The sequence below is a fragment of the Corylus avellana genome, chromosome ca6 (assembly GCF_901000735.1).
Source record: "Corylus avellana chromosome ca6, CavTom2PMs-1.0".
Classification (NCBI taxonomy): Eukaryota; Viridiplantae; Streptophyta; class Magnoliopsida; order Fagales; family Betulaceae; genus Corylus; species Corylus avellana.
In genome coordinates, this window is record NC_081546.1 from 28958319 (window position 1) to 28973715 (window position 15397).

Genomic DNA, 15397 nt, shown 5'->3' on the forward strand with positions numbered 1-15397 from the left:
CATGCTAATATATGATTGAAACTACTTTAGTTATTAAAAAAAGTATAACATGCATTTTTTAATCACATGCGACGACGTGTAAGCAAGTTGTAAAGAGATTGTAGGTCAGCATTTTCTTTTTGTAATATTCATTTTACGTCATTAATTTTGTTTGTCTATACTTTTACTTTAATAGTTTGTGTTAGCATATTTAATTGGAGGATAATTTTTTTTTTTAGTGACTAACATAATTTCAATACATGGTAACAAGTTATAAAATAATTATAAAGAGGTTGTATGTCTAACATTATTGTTATGATTTTTTTATCCACTGGATGATTTTTTTAGTAGTTTACCTAAAAAATCAGAAAAAGAAAAAAATGATCTCTTAGATGTACAAGCTACGAAGTAATTAAAGATTCTTTTGGGTAAGAAAAAAATATTCTTGGACTTATTACGTCGGTAATTACCGTCATGCAACCAAATGCCAAATCAGTCGTCGTTTTGGTAGCTATTATTACAGGTCTCTGGAATATGTCAGTATGGTGTCGTCTTAACAACCTTAACTGTCGCCACTGCAATTACTAAAATGGAACAAAAAAGAACAACCACCTGCTTTGCTCTTTGCGGTTCAAGGACTGGGGATGGGGGAGAAGCGGAAGGTTACCAAGGAGACCCATGTTTCTGAGTCGCTTGATAAGCTCAGAGAGCAGACTACGGAGGCTGCTAAGGGAATTTGAAGACTGGGTCAAGCAGGTATATATACAATACATTTAATTTTGTTTGAAAGATTTTCTATAGTTGTGCTTTCTGGGTTTTGCTTAAATTTATAATCTTTGTGATTACTTTCAGTTTGGGGAATGGTTGGGTTGTGAATTTTGTTGTGGGATATTATAGTGTTCTAATTGTTCTGATACTGTGTTGAAATTGTGAGTAATTGGTTTTACCAATACGGAAGCTTTTTGGTGATCTTCAAACCATTGGATTTTCCAGTATATAATGTTAGCAGAAACCGTTCTTGCCCTACAATAATATGAATTATGGGTTTTGGTTAGTTTAGTATATTATTGTTTTTTTTAATGTAATTTTGTGGATATCGTAATCCTTGCTTATGCAAATCAAGCGATTTGTGGTTAAGGCAAATGTGTAAAAAAATTGAGTTTTGCTACGAAGTACAGAAAATGGCCATGACATGTTGAAGAAGTACATTAGTGTTAAAAGAGAGTTTGTGAATGACCATATACACTATGACTAAGAGAAGAAAAAAAGGGAGGGGGATGGTGGGTGGTGGCTGTGGGTGGGGCGGGTGGGGCTTGCGTGGGAAGTTTTTTAGATTAATTAACTATATATACTATATATGTTTCACAAGGGCTCCATGCTCATCGTGCTCGCAGTCCTGAGGTTGTTGCTTCATTAACAGAACAAACTTCAGGCTGCTCAATGGATTGATTTTTCTCTTCTTCTGTTTTCCTTGAAAAAGCTGGCTTTTTGGGAGTTGTTAGAGCTGCGGTTTCATTGTTTAGCATTGAAGAAACTTCCAATATAGATGGCCTATCGTCTACGTTTTCCTGGACGCATAAAAGAGCTATTTGCATGCATCTAATTAATTTGCACGATGAAAGTGTATCATCCAGACAAGAATCCATAAATTCCATGCCCTTGCCTTCTTTCCACAGCTCATATGCCTGAAATTATAGAATATTAAGCATCAAATACTTGGAAAACAGAAATGTACATAGGTACTCAGCAAAAGAAAAGAAGTGTAAGATTTTGATCCATAGTTGTCTTAGCAATGTTTACTCAAGTTACTTACATATTCTAGGATGCTTAGGTTCTCGTTCAAACCATAATAACAAGCAGTCCTCTTGCCACTAATGATTTGTAGAAGTAGAAATCCAAAGCTGTAAACATCAGATTTGGTGGAGTACAAGCTTTTTCTAACATACTCAGGAGGAACATACCCGCTGCATTGGATTTTTTAACATCAAAATTAATTATTTAACTAACAAGAAAGCTGAGGTTATAAAGCTTTTTAGGCAAAGTACTTACTATGTTCTGACAATCCGACCTGTGTTTGCTTCATGATCATCTTTCTTAAAAATTCTAGCCATACCAAAGTCTAAGATCTTGGGTTGCATCTCGTCATCTAATAAAATGTTGCTAGCTTTCAAGTCTCGGTGAATAATTGTCATTCTTGAGTATTCTTGGAGATATAGAAGCCCTTGAGTAACCCCTTCAATGATGTCAATGGGTTTTCTCCAATCCCCCATAGATATCGCCTGATAGAGTCTATGTCAATGACATTGTGAAAAGTCAGTCATTCAATTATGAAAAAACGTTATGCCGACTCCAAAAATTTGTTTATCACAATTTATGCGGAATTAATATTATGAAGCAATAAACAATTCAATCACCCAAAATATATAAAGCAATAAAGAGGCAAACACAGATATTTTGGTTACGAAGAGGAAACCTTTTAGAAATCGATCTAAAAGTAAAACCTCTCCGGGGCAGCCAAACCCAGGAAATCACTATCAAAAGATTATCCAGAAATTACAGACACTAGGAACACTTACAACCCTTTGCAAGACCTTGGCTCTGTAAGATCGACAAGCCTACAACTTGTCTCCTTGCTCACAATCTTCTTTAACGTGATTCTCCTTTACCGAACCCTTTCGATAGACTTCTCAACCGTAGATTTATCAAAGGAATAACTAAAACTCTAAGAGATTTAATTTAACGCTCACCACATATGATCTCTCTTAGCATAGCCTCCGACGAACTCTCTAGGGGTAAAAATTCTTATTTCTCTCTTCTATAATGATGTATATATACCCCTGACAAAACCCTAGACCTAACCCACTTAAAATCATGTTTTTGGGCCTAAAACTTACGGGGTGTCCGGACATGTTAATGGGCAGTCCGGACACGGCTTTGCGGACAAAGATTTTAGTTTCTGGAAATGAGGTCCGGACCCTGGGAATTGCGGTCCGGACCCGGCCTGTCCAGTCTTGATCAACAGCTTCGATCGATGGGCGTTTGTGGTCCGATTGAGCTGAAATTTTGCAGGGACATTCATAACACATGAATCTACATTATGAACGGTGGAGATTGGATTCTGAGCATTCTATATCAGTGTTTGAGCCCGTAAACAGTAGCATCTGCATTTTGAAACTGAATTAAGCCAACACAAGAACTAACAAATTATAATGGGGCTAATAAAGGAATAAGATGCGAAAAAATGCCCAAAAATTTAAAAAGACAACTTGTGTATCCCTGTAAGATTGAAATTAGATGACCTTGGCTTTGTTTAAGCTTAAAGGATGTTTGGCACAAGTGTCAACATTAGTAATTATTGGCTTGCAGCCTTCTGTGAATAAGATGCAAGAACTCTTATGTTATTGCATTTAACATTCTTTCATTTACTGTAATTGAATTGCAGGAAAGATATCAGACCAAAGAGGTAGAAGTCCAAGCTTTTGTTTGGCATGTACTCGTAGATCAGCATTTGTTCATCCCTCTCAATGCAAAATCCCAAAAGTCGCACAAGATTTACATGTTGCAGTTTTGCAGTAAGTATAACCTCATTCTTAAACTCCTCAAACCCTTGAGTAGACATTTTGGAAAGCTTTTTCACTGCTATTTCTTGCCCATTTGGTAACACACCCTAATAAATAAATAGACAACCATGATTAATTGGTGTCTTTCCATCATTAAGATACTGTAAGACTTTTTCTACTCCTGCTGCCAAAATGTAGCATGGGAGTGGTTTATAGATAAAGTTTTGTTTCTGCCAATTTATTTAGTCTCGAACTTGAAGCACTTGTAATGATGGGGCAATGTCCACAATATATGTAGTCTAACAAAAGTTTACCTTGTAAACGGGACCATAACCTCCCTCTCCAAGTTTATTTTCAATTGAAAGTCTATCTGTAGCTGCCTCAATGTCAGCTAAAATAAAGACTTGCAGATTAGGAACATTGCCATTAAAATCTCCTGCAATTGCCATATGATTAATTTTGGACTTTGATTCTTTAGATGTAACAACCATTCCTATATTAAAAAAAAAAAAAAAGGAAGATGCCCAAAAGTGTCAGTTCCTCAATCATGGTGGTTAAAATAGTGAATGATCCTAACTTCCAATTATAGATTTTGAGTACATGTGGTAGAAAAATTTTACCGTTTAATTTGAGCATTCTCCTCCTTAACCAATAGATCACAAGGCCCAGTAGGAGAACAACGGTAGCAGTTGTTGCCAAAACAATCACTAATAATCGCCCCTTGTGTTGTCCATTATTTCCTTCCTCTTGAGCTGATAATGCATCTCAGGATCGAATTTATGAGAGATGAATATGTCAGAAAAGATCTTAAAACAATGTCACTGTCAGACTTCTAATACTTTCGATTGCTGAAATAATTGGATGTTCATATAATCTTCTATAAATATGTCATATATGTCATGTCTTATCTCTTTCTAAGACAACCCAATAACTCCATTGAACGTCCCGGATCAGGACTCCCACACCCTGATGTAGGAGGGGCAGGGGAGATTTTAGGGAGGCCTTGCCCCGATCAGGGCTCCCACACCTAGGAGGCCCCTACCCCCCTCTCATAGACCCCTACTTAAAGAGGAGGGGCAGGGTAATAATAGGGATCCCAATTGAAAGCATTAGCGAAAACTTGACATTGGCCTAACGCTGAAATCTTTATTCATGGGTTAAATAAAATGGGATATAATTTCTTATTTTTTGGGGGCTAAGATGATCATTCAAGTCATATTGACATGTTCGAATTCTTTAACTACGTGGGCTATTAGATTAGCATTCTAAAAGTATTATTTTAACATTGTGGAGAGAACATCAAATAGATTATCAAGACTGCTGCATTTCTTACCTGCTAGAGAAAGCTCCCAATTGTCATCATAAGGAACTTGCCACACAAAGTAACCCAGTAGTTTCTTCTGCTTGGCATAAGAAACCTTAATTTTGACCACCTCAACATCATCAAAGCCAACCCAGGCTGATCAACCTGTGAAGAATTTTACTACATATGTAGCATTGTATCTTACAATAGCCCTATATCTCTGAATGTGAGCCTTGATTTCGTTATAGCTCGTGTCTCCTTCAGGTGTAATGGCTGGACCTGTAGTGGGTGCACCAATGGCATTGTCGTTGGGATTCAGCAAGGTTTGCTGAAACCCAACCTTTGTTGGGTTTCAGCAAACACAAGCTCCAACATGACCAATATGGGGTTACTCTTTCAGGAGTGGCGAGCCGCAGCGAATTCTGAGGCAAAAAACTCTAGCCAGACAGAATTGATCTTGACTGCTGCTGTTCAATACTCACCAGATGTGGATAGCGCTTCTTTCCCGGTGGATTCCATAAGGGATAACTTGAATTGGGTTCATGTCATGGCTTATGACTACTATATGCCTCAGTGGTCAAACTTTACAGGTGTTCTTGCAGCCTTATTTGACCCATCAAGCGAGGCTAGCACGGATTATGGAGTTGGTGCATGGATTGGTAGGGGATTGCCTGCTGGAAAGTTGGTCTTGGGCGTGGCTAGAAAGATTTTCTATAGGAAGCCTTGCTGACTATCAATGAAAGGACTGCATAGTCTGCGCTTCCACCCCCAATAGAAAGGAGGGTGGTGATTGATGGGTTCTTTTGTTTAACAGTGTTGGTGAAGGTGGAGAAGTATGGCTCATCGGAGGATGAGGTAGAGAGCTCGTAGGACGAAGAGTTTAGACCAGCAAAAGCACAAATAAGGTGACTAAAGAGGGCTGAGTTTATGTCTGAAACGGGGAACTCGCTGCCGAAGAACCAGTAACCTGCTTTGATCTAAGTTTGTGCAGTTGAAGGATTCAACTGTAAAGAAAGAAAGATATGGAAAAGAAGAATGATGACAATTTTGGACATCATGGAGCAAAGCTATATTTCAATTCTGAAGAAAGTAACAACTTGCCATGAAATTGGTGGAGATCAGGAGGTGGATTAATTTTGGAAGGATCTTCTGAGACAGTTGAAGAGAGGAGAGGTAACATTAATTGGCCGGTGTGTAGTCAGCTTTTGTCCATAACAAAGAACGAACAAAAAGTTAAACATGGCCAACGTTTTCAACCTACTACGAAATTGAAAACATGGCCAAAATTTTACCAAGATAGGTAACTTCCAAAACAGAGTTTAATGTATTAATAATAACGTAAAATGTTTTCCATTGAAAAAAGTTGTTCTTATTGAGAACATCTGAAAGGAGGTTTTGCTGAAAGACTGAATTGCAAATAGGTATTCGTCATTAAGACCATGGACAATGACATTGATATCAGGAATCGTATGGACTATGTCAATTTTGTCTTTTTGGTGAGCAAAATAATTTCTTCAGCAAAGAGAAAGATACATGATAAAGTATGAATCAAATGAGGTATCATTTGTTGGACTTATTTTCATCTGCCCTGCTAGCTAGCTTTCGTGTATATATATATATATTACACGAATGAATTTCATTCATGCATCGACCCTTTTTCAATAAAAATTTTGGTTTCGTTGCTCTGTATGTATGAATATTGTTGAAAAACACACATTTATTTAACTACTATCTTATTTTGTTGATATGGTTGCGTCAATGGGCCTTTAATTTTTTTTTTATTTTCTTTTTAACTAAGGCTGATTCCAACTATTTCATCAGCCGAATAAGATAATGATATAATAAAAATATAATTTTTAACGTTATTACTCTATGTATATATAGTTCATACCAATTTCCAGAGATATGCATGTTCATGATTTAATAGCAAAACTTATTAGTGAATTACTACTGTAGCAGTCCACCCACAGATTTCAAACCAAACAGAGACTGGGAAGGTACAGATTTGGTAGGATGAGGACAAACCTAATCACACTCAGGAAAATGTCATGGCGATTTGAATATATATATATAGTGCATGGACTTAAATTGTCAATGACCATTTTGTATTGCTCAACAAATTCATAATGAGTTTACACTATGTAGACTATTAGGATTGCCCTCAATGTCAAACTCAGCTGTGGATTATGAAAATACGAGTTTAGCAACAATGAAGATAATAGAGTGATTGTTAATGACCATATAGACCATGTCTAAGAAAAAAAAAATGGGAAAAATGGGATTTTTTTTTTTTAAAAAAAAAAATAACTATATTAGTTTCACAAGCCCTCCAAGCTCATCATGCAACTAGTTCGGAGATTGTTGCATCATTATTAGAACAAATTTCTGACTGCAATCTACATTTATTTTTCTCCTCTTCATCTGTTTTCCTTGAAAAGGCTGGCTTTTTCGGAGTTGTTAGAACTACAGTTTCATTTTTTAGCATTGAAGAAACTTTTAACATAGATGACCTGTCTAGCGTCTTCCTGAACGCATAAAAGAGCTATTTGCATGCATGTAATTAATTTGCACGATGAAAGTGTGTCATCCAGAGTAGAATCCGTAAATTCCATGCCTTTGCCTTCTTTCCACAGCTCATATGCCTGAAGTTATACAACAGTAAGCATCAAATACTTGGAAAACAGAAAACAAGTGTAAAATTTTGATCCACGGTTGTCTTAACAATGTTTACAAAAGTTACTTACATGTTCTAGGATGTTTAGTTTCTCATCAAAACCATAATAACGAGCGGTCCTCTTGCCACTAATGATTTGTAGAAGCAGAACTCCAAAGCTATAAACATCAAATTTTGTGGAATACACTCATTTTCTAAAATACTCGGGAGGAACATAACCGCTACATTGGATTTTTTAACATCAAAATTGTTGGAAATAATTTTGGATGGTGCACAAATTTTCATTGATATAAAATAATTACAATATGAAAATTAACAATAAAATAAATAAAATACAAGAGATGAAAAGTAGAGTATGAAAAGATCTCACAATGCTATAGAATCACGCAAGAGCGTTGTCCTTAAAGGTTGATTCGTGCCTCCCAGAGTGTATAACTCGGTGCGATCGGATCCTTTGGCACGCAACCTCCCAGGATTAGACTATAGCGTCTAACTTCGTTAAGGACGCACTTCCAAATAACGAAGACTAGTAGAACAACCCAATTATCAAAGTAGATGAGGGATTTCGGAATATTATTTTGTAGAAAAACTAACAATATAACATATAGCTTTCTAGCTTAAAAAACCAAAGGGTTTAACAAGAGAAAGTAATATATAATATATCCAAAAAAAAAAATATCTTTAGAGAACTCAATATATATATATATATATCTATATGCATAATTACAGTTGTGCCTTATATAAACAAAACATAAAACCAATGTTATGACCAACAGTCATAATAAACATAAATGCCATAAAAGCTTGGTCAACACCATTTTTTCAAGCAACGGTCAAACAATAGAAAACTAAATTAGAGTGATTTTATTTTCCATAAAACTATTTTAATACCCAACGGTAATAAATATTAATAATAAACCATAACTGAATAATAAAGATTGTTTGTAAACAATATTAATGTCCAAACCGTTATAAACCAAAATGATTAAAGCTATTTTTATTTCTCATAAAAACTCATGAAGATAATAATATCAAATAATAAAATGGTTTCAAAGGACCGAAAAATGAATGTTTGTAACACATGTTACAACAAAAATTAATTATGTAACTGACAAGAAAGCTTAGGTTATAAAGCTTTTTAGGAAAAGTACTTACTACGTTCCAACAATCCGACCCGTGTTAGCTTTCTGATCATCTTTCTTGAAAATTCTAGCCATACCAAAGTCTAAGATCTTGGGTTTCATCTCATCATCTAATAAAATGTTGCTAGTTTTCAAGTCTTGGTGAATAATTGTTATTCTCGAGTATTCTTGGAGATATAGAAGCTCCTGAGTGATTCCTTTAATGATGTCAATGCGTTTTCTCCAAATCAATAGATACCGTCTCATAGGGTCTATATCAAATTAGATCATGAAAAGTTAGTCATTCAATTGTCATGGGGCCAATAAAGGAATAAGTTGCAAAAAAATACCCAAAATTTTTAAAAGACACCTTGTGCCAGTATCCCTATATGCTTGAATTGAGTTGACCTTGGCTTTTTTTAAGCTTAAAGGGTGTTTGGCACAAGTGTCAGCATCAGTAATTATTGGCCTGCTGCTTTCTATGCAAAAGATGCAAGAGCTTATTGCATTTAACATTCTCTCAGAATTCGCTGCGGCTCGCCACTCCTGAAAGAGTAACCCCATATTGGTCATGTCGGAGCTTGTGTTTGCTGAAACCCAACAAAGGTCTAGGCCTTGGAAACCATAAAGCCTTGCTATCTTCATTGAAGAGTCGATGAAAGATTTTCTATAGGAAGCCTTGCTGACCATCAATGAAAGGACTGCATAGTCTGCGCTTCCACCCCAATAGAAAGGAGGGTGGTGATTGATGGGTTCTTTTGTTTAACAGTGTTGGTGAAGGTGGAGAAGTATGGCTCATCGGAGGATGAGGTAGAGAGCTCGTAGGACGAAGAGTTTAGACCTGCATATGTGAAAATAAGGTGACTAAAGACGGTTGAGTTTATGTCTGCAATGTGTAACCCACTGCCGGACAACAAGTAACCTGCTTTGATCCAAGTTTGTGCAGTTGAAGGGTTCAAGTGTAAAGAAAGAAAGATATGGAAAAGAAGAATGATGGTAATTTTGGACATCATGGAGCAAAGCTATACTTCAATTCTGAAGAAAGTAAAAGCTTGCCATGAAAATGGTGGAGATCAGGAGGTCAAGGTGGATTAATTTTCCAAGGATGGCCAGCTAGACCACAAGGCGAGTGTCCAGGGCCCCGGATTAATAATGCAAAAAAAAAAAAAAAAAAAAAGGTCAAAAAAGTTTTTTAATAATTTTTTTTTTAAAAAAAAAAAAATTTAAGGCTCATTTTTTTTTTAATAAAAACTTGAGCCCTCTAATCATAATATGTAAGTAATTTAAAAAATGCTTCAATTTAATAAGTCTCAATATAATAAGCCCACGGTAAAATAAGATTAATTAACCCAAAAAAATAAATATCCTTGTACTTAAAATGGTGTATGGGTTTTTTTCTTGTGGGTTTTGTATGGATTTTTTGACAATTTTTTTGATGGGTTTGTTTGAAACAGGTAAAATAAGTAAAGATTCATTAAAAAAAAAAAAAATTGATTTTTTATATTTTTGTAATGTTTTATTTTTGTACTTGATTTTTCTTATGGGTTTTGTATGGGTTTTTGTCAAAAAAAATTTTGGTGGGTTTTGTTTGAAACAGATGTATCAAAGATGTAAGGATTCATAAATAAAAAAAAATTAAAAAAAATTTAAAATTAAAAATTGATTTTTTGTTGTAATGTTTATTTTTGTGCTTGATTTTTTTGGTGGGTTTTGTATGGGTTTTTGACAAATTTTTTTGTGGGTTTTGTTTGAAACAAAGGTGTACCAAAGAATCAAATGAAGAAATTACTGCCACGATATGGATATTTTTTTTGTTTTCTGTTTTTTTTTTTATTTTGATAATTTTATATGGGTTCTTGATAATATTTTTGGTGAATTTCTTTTGGTTAGTTTGCTTTTGTGTGCTTCAGTTTGAGAACATGTGCTTAGCAGAGATTTGATGCGGTTTTAGGATTGATACATAAAAAAAAAAATTAATTCTTTTATTGTTATGTTTATTTTTGTAAGGATTAATAAAAATGAAAACTCTAAATATAATAATAATATTAAAATAAATATTATTTAATTAATATTTAAATATTAAACAGATGAGAAGTAACATATTAATGCCATCTTTCTCAGGTCCCTTTCATTGACAAGTCTTCAGGTACCCTTTCATTGACAAAGTCTTTCCTGAATTGTACTTTGTGTAGTCAGCTTTTGTTGATCTGTAAACGAGTTTTTATAAGGCTCACTTGTTAGAATACATTTTGAGTGGTTGGTCTATCTACACATACATAAATAGGTAGATAAATAGGTAGGATTTCATACAAACTTGTTAGCAATTTGAATCTATTAAATCGAGATAAACCTGAACAACAAATTACTAAAAATTCTAATTCGTTGCGTCCAGAGGAACCTACTATGAAATTGAAGAGAGCTGAAAACAGGGCCAAAGTTTTATCAAAAGACGTAACTTTAACAACAAATGTGTTGTTTGGTAAATAACAATGGCTTTACAATGCACTGTTCATGATTGATAAGGAAAAAAAAATGAGTGTAATAATTAGTATAGAAAAGTGAAAAAGTTGTATTAAAAAGTGAAAAAAAAAAATTTGTTTTATAATGATTTTTTTATTTAAATAGCAGTAAAAAGTGATTGATGTGATATAAAAAATAAATGATGTGCTATAAAAAGTGAATGTTTTGATGTTGATTTTTTTGAAAAATGAGATAAATAATGTAGGGAAATGTGATGTTGTTTAACAAACAAGACCAAAGTTCAATGTATTAATTGTCTGCCTCCCAAGACACAGGGTTCAATGTCTTAGGTAGTCCAGCACACAACATAAATTCAAATAGTTGAATCCAATCTTCTCTTTCAAGTTGAACGGTCTAAGCATCCAGAAGACATGATTGACTCCTTGGCTTTGCTTGCTTCTAAATGCATGCCACTTCTCTTTAGATTTGGCTTGGGTTCACTTCTTAGGATTGAGAGATTATCCTATTAAAGGACAGAATAAACATGTGTTACAATTTCATCAATTAGGCAAGGCTGATGATTAGTGAAAGCGGGAAGTCAAGAAGCATTCAAAGCTGCCATTTCCATGCAATTAAGCTCCTGTCAGTCGGAATATGTGGAAGGAGGTGGCCAGCTAGCTTGCTTGTTTCTTTGGCTGAAAAAGTGAATTGCCAATCACTATACGACATCAGGTGTCGTATTGACGACGACAATTTTGTCTCTTTGTGACAATTTGTTTGACTTTACCTCCGGTTTTAGAAGATACTCCTTTGATTCCTGCGCCTGCAAAAGTTTTGATAGTGAAACATTCCTTTGTTTCCAAGCCTACTCTGGGTTTTGTTGGCTTCTGTGGGTGTTTCTTGCGGGTGTTTGTACTCTGGATCTCTCCGGTCTCTTGTGGGCTATTGTTGGGTCTCTTGTGGGTGCTCCTTGTGAGCTCAGGGTTTTTTTTTTTGGTGTTTTTTTTTTTTCAGAAAAAACCAAATAATAATGTTGTTTATGATCACAATTTCACTTTAAATTGATTCATTTTATATTGCTTCACCCATTTGTTTTGGTGTAAACTATTTACTCTATTTCACTAATTGTCGTGTCATAAAATATTATTCAACTTTAAAATAAAAATATTCTTTATGAGACGTAAAATAGTTTACACTTTCCATTTGCGTAAATTATTTTCTGTCATTATCCTACATCCTCGAGACTAGCAATTGTAAGAGAACTCTTTATAAAGTCTACTTACTCGAATAGATCTCAGATTGCTTGAACACATGCTAGGGCAAAAGGACCCGACAAAAACCCTCTCTGTACGTTTAAATTGCAAATAGTTCGAACAAGCAATTGCACTGAATTTTAATATACCCCCAAAAACCTTTTATTCTCTCACTCTTTTTTTTTTTTTTTTTTTTCCTGCAGCTCGTCCTCACTATCTCTCTTCCTCAAAGCTCCTTGTATTATATGAGAATTCTCTAGTCTCCCTTATTCACCTCAATTTGTTGGCTATCGGAAGTTTTGCTTCCGGTTTAGGGGCAAAATTAAACATCGAACGGCTACAATCTCCATCTCATTGGAAGTAGGAAACACCATCCTTAAATACGACCACGCCTTATTACACATATATATGACATAACATATCTGACTATATATTGGCCTTATACAATATTATTTATTAATAATAAGCTTCTTCATTCAATCTCTACGCTCCCCATGCCCGCGAAGCTGCAGCCACAACAATAAGAATTGCCCGTTAGAAGAAGAAGAAAACAGAGCACATTTGATAATTAAACAAGAAGAAGAAGAAGAAGACCAGAAAACAGAGCACATTTGATAAGAAGAAGAAGAAGACAGAGCACATGCCGATGGACCCAACATTATAAAGGAGTTTAATTTTTCGTTTTCTATTTATTTATTTTACAATCACTTTAATCAGACAGATTTTGATAGTTTGCTTGGGGCTTAGCAAATATTTAAATGCATAAAAATGGAATTGATATAAATGATTGAAATATATTCATACGAACCTGTCTGAGAAAGAGCAAAGTTTTTGTCGGCGCCCACATGCCACGCGAAGTAACCGAGCAATCCCTTTCCCTTAGCGTATGTAAGCTTAGTAGAGATGCTCTGATTATCATCATATCCAATCCATGTCGTCCCGGCATAGCAGTAGTCTGTAACAATGGAGGAATTGTACACTGCCGTGGCTCTATTCTGGGTGATGAGATCTTTGATTCCGCCGTAACCCAACCCATCTGAGGCGGCTCCCTTCGCCGGCGCAAATATTCCATGGTTATTAGCATTTACCAGACGCCATCCATGGCCATAAAATGGAAGTCCGAGGACTAATTTATTGGCTGCCACGCCTGACTGAATCCAAGCTTTGATGCCGGCGTCGCCGCTAACTTTGCTTGTCGGATTGTACAATACAGCCGGCGGTCCGGTCTTAGTCGGTGAGTTTTTCGCATCAGGGGTATATAAGTCATAGGCCATTACGTTGAGCCAGTCCAAGGTGTTTGATATTGCCTGAATGGGATAAATCAACGAGTAATAGTCAGAGGAGTAAAAGACTGCGGCGGATAGAAGCAACGGCGCCTTGTCGCTGCTCTTGGACTCAGCGGCGACGGCGGCTCGCCATTCGTTGAGGAGTGAACCAAAATTTGTCATTTGCTACTTCGTGGAGGGGTACTCCCAATCGAGGTCAAGGCCATGGAAGTTGTTAGCCCTCGCTAGCTTTATGGAGGAATCTATGAATGATTTACGGGTACTGGGTTGGGTAGCCATTGAAGCAAAGGTCGAAGCTTTAGACTCTCCTCCACCGATGGACAAAAGGGTTTTAACAGAAGGGTTCGTTTTTTGAACGGTTTGTGTGAAGGTTGAGAATTGGGCAGAGTTTGTGGAAGAAATGGTGACTTGGTAGGTGCTGGGGCTGAGATCGGCGAAGGCGCAGAAGAGATGGGTGAAATGGGTTGAGTCTATGCTCGACACCGGGAATTAATTGCGGGGAGTCCAGTATGCGGCTTTCACGACGGATTGTCCAGCGGAGAAGTGGAGTTGGAGATGGAAAAGGAAAAGGAAGGCTGAAAGTACATATGCAAGCGTTTGGGAAGCCATTGAAAGGAGAGGGGCAGTGTGCAGACTCTTGCTTTGTCTACTCTAGCTATGAGATAATTAGATATATATAGGTTTGAGAAGAGACAACTTTTGATGTTTTTTCTTATTCTTTTGATTTTCTTTTTCCTCTTTGGTGCTAATTAATTATCTGATGGTGGGTTTGAAGTTTGAACAATATTAAACCCATATATACACTGTTTCAATGGAGATCGACTTTCGTGGGAGTGTGGGAGTTTTTAGTGCCCATTGGCATAAAGAGGTCCAAAAATGAAATGGTATATGGAAAAGACTAATCTGCCGGTGCCATGGCCGTGGTCGTTACATGGTCTAAAATGTCAGCTTATAAGAATTTTCCAAAGAAAACAAGATGAAGTTATAGTCTGAGATCAGCCTCCGCCGACAATCAAGCCAGCTGTTTTGAAAATGCTCGAGTGTTTATCCGGTTGCTGAAATCAAAGCTTCTTCCGGAATTTAAAATATAATTATTTAATTAATATTTTAAAAGCGTTAATCTAAGAATCTCCTTTCTTAATGGGTTAAAGAGGGAGACTTATTGTGCATAGGCCCATGTGGTTTGGCCCAACAACACACTAAAAGCCCACGTAAATTGGGCCGGTCTTTCAACCTACGGAGACATGCACTATAAAACAAAAGCCGAAACGTATTGCACAAAAAACGCAAAAAAGAGTGGCGCTGGGGAGCTGTGCGAGAGTTTTTCGCCTGAGACAAACATAAAAAATGAGAATGCGTGCGTAGAGTGCGCCTTGCAACGCGGGGAGAGAAGAGAAAGAGGCTTTTCTTCAATATTCTTTCTTGTCTTTGGCCGTGATTTTTTACAAGAAAGAACAAAGGCTTTTATTAATCGAGAATAAACTTGAGTTTTCTCTAGGAGGTGTCTTTGGGTGTTGTGACAACATATTTACCATACAAAAGAAAATGACAATATTTGATACGTGAAAAATAGATTACTTTGCTTGCTCTTAGTCAAGTTTTGATTATGGTTAATTAATTTATGAGGAAAATTAAACTTCAATGACTAAAATCTACCTCTCAGTGGAAGTCAGAAATATTATTCATTAATAGGATCTATTAGAGCTTATTACACATATCATTATGATGTTAATTAATTTGGTCTTATTCTTGATAATACAA

At 35.9% G+C, this 15397-nt stretch overlaps 2 pseudogenes; both read right to left on the minus strand.

The window, feature by feature from the left end:
- Nucleotides 1-1358: 1358 nt before the first annotated feature.
- On the minus strand, nucleotides 1359-9327 carry LOC132185563 (G-type lectin S-receptor-like serine/threonine-protein kinase At1g67520; annotated as a pseudogene).
- Nucleotides 9328-12553: 3226 nt separating this feature from the next.
- LOC132183668 (class V chitinase-like) lies at nucleotides 12554-14400 on the minus strand (annotated as a pseudogene).
- Nucleotides 14401-15397: the final 997 nt, after the last annotated feature.